Raw genomic sequence first — 2,776 nt, 5'->3', positions numbered from 1 at the left:
ATGAAGAACGTCTACTCTGCTCTACTCTGATGAAGAACGTCTACTCTGCTCTACTCTGATGAAGACTCAGTACTGTTTGACTCTGATGAAGACTCAGTACTCTTTGACTCTGATGAAGACTCAGTACTGTTTGACTCTGATGAAGACTCTGTACTGTTTGACTCTGATGAAGACTCAGTGCTGTTTGACTCTGATGAAGACTCAGTGCTGTTTGACTCTGATGAAGACTCGGTACTGTTTGACTCTGATGAAGACTCAGTACTGTTTGACTCTGATGAAGACTCAGTGCTGTTTGACTCTGATGAAGACTCAGTACTGTTTGACTCTGATGAAGACTCGGTACTGTTTGACTCTGATGAAGACTCAGTACTGTTTGACTCTGATGAAGACTCAGTGCTGTTTGACTCTGATGAAGACTCCGTACTGTTTGATGAAGACTCAGTACTGTTTGACTCTGATGAAGACTCAGTACTGTTTGACTCTGATGAAGACTCGGTACTGTTTGATGAAGACTCAGTACTGTTTGACTCTGATGAAGACTCGGTACTGTTTGATGAAGACTCAGTACTGCCCTACCTACCCTTTATTTGAGAAGATATTTAATTCACAATATTGCAATACATCCACAGAGCTTTTTGAAAGGTGTGGAATAAAAAAAATCGCTTTTTCCCCCCAGAAAATCATTGGGGGAAATGATTTATCATTTAAAAATATTTTGTGGGTCCAAAATGTTGTTGTTTACACATTGCATGTATCACTACTTCCCATTTTCACCACGTGAAATGCACCTGATTGGATAACGTCACGGTGACCAATCGCAGCCACTCTTATTGTCTGGGACCAAATACGGCCACGCCCCATTCCCAGTAAAAAGTGGGAATCTCTAGAATGGGTTTCGGGCGACGCTGTATACGGAAGTGGCTCTCAAGGTGACGATTAGACAACACTTTCTGTTGTCAGTAGATGGCTGCATTGGTTTAAAATTAAAAGGTGAAAATGTTGAAAACTACATGAATACATTTCCCAAGATCCTTAGCACAGGTCACAGGTCACTGGGATGTGTCTATTCTTCACCGTGATCTGAACAGCGGTAAACTATTACTGCAACCTCGGTATAGCGACCGCGAATGGTAAACTAATTATCTTAACAAAAGTGCGCTGGTAGCGTTACATTATGTTGTCTAAAGGGGGACATATGGTACAATTTAAGATTTTAATGATAATTGGCATATAAAGGACAACATAAAGCATCGTTAATTTGTAAGAAACCTCAATGAAAATGGTAATATTAGCTATTGTTATGAAAATGTGCTAGAATCCTATAAAAATGTGGATGCATTTAGTCTACGTTCCGATGCTGGTTCTCTAGTGCGACATCTAGTGGCTGAATGTGATCCATAGCACCTTTAAGCGGTTGATTGTTATCCTACAGACATGTAGGCGACACACAGGTGTCATCATGACGTGAGGCTGGTCTTCAGTGAGGTCATCGCCTCCCCTGATTGGCCTCTTCTCTCCTCTTTGATAACAACACATTTGTAATGTTGTCATGATTGGACAAGCTGTTAGACATAGAAAAGTGATATTCCAAAAATGTTAAATGGCAGAAAATAGGTCCTTGTGATTTTGTTCTCCACAAGTAGCTCCATCTCTGGGTTTAATCTTTTAATCGTTATGGTCAGGGTGAAAACATAAAGAGTGTGCTTTTCATGCCCAAGTGCTTTTTAGCCTGCTAGTCCAGCCATACAATGCTGACAGGTCTCTCAGGCCCTATGGACTCTACTGTCTGGATAAATGATGAGGTGCATCAGACACTATGGACTCTACTGTCTGGATACATGATGAGGTGCATCAGACACTATGGACTCTACTGTCTGGATAAATGATGAGGTACATCAGGCCCTATGGACTCTACTGTCTGGATAAATGATGAGGTACATCAGGCCCTATGGACTCTACTGTCTGGATAAATGATGAGGTGCATCAGACACTATGGACTCTACTGTCTGGATAAATGATGAGGTGCATCAGGCCCTATGGACTCTACTGTCTGGATAAATGATGAGGTGCATCAGACACTATGGACTCTACTGTCTGGATAAATGATGAGGTACATCAGACACTATGGACTCTACTGTCTGGATAAATGATGAGGTGCATCAGACACTATGGACTCTACTGTCTGGATAAATGATGAGGTACATCAGGCCCTATGGACTCTACTGTCTGGATAAATGATGAGGTTCAGACACTATGGAGTCTACTGTCTGGATAAATGATGAGGTGCATCAGGCCCTATGGACTCTACTGTCTGGATACATGATGAGGTACATCAGGCCCTATGGACTCTACTGTCTGGATAAATGATGAGGTGCATCAGGCCTTATGGACTCTACTGTCTGGATAAATGATGAGGTACATCAGGCCCTATGGACTCTACTGTCTGGATAAATGATGAGGTGCATCAGACACTATGGACTCTACTGTCTGGATAAATGATGAGGTGCATCAGGCCTTATGGACTCTACTGTCTGGATAAATGATGAGGTACATCAGGCCCTATGGACTCTACTGTCTGGATAAATGATGAGGTGCATCAGACACTATGGACTCTACTGTCTGGATAAATGATGAGGTGCATCAGACCCTATGGACTCTACTGTCTGGATAAATGATGAGGTACATCAGACCCTATGGACTCTACTGTCTGGATAAATGATGAGGTGCATCAGACCCTATGGACTCTACTGTCTGGATAAATGATGAGGTGCATCAG

This window comes from Notolepis coatsorum, assembly GCF_963971535.1.
Source record: "Notolepis coatsorum genome assembly, chromosome: 8".
Lineage (NCBI taxonomy): Eukaryota > Metazoa > Chordata > Actinopteri > Aulopiformes > Paralepididae > Notolepis > Notolepis coatsorum.
The sequence above is the reverse complement of the archived record's forward strand: the minus strand, read 5'-3'. Positions refer to the sequence as shown.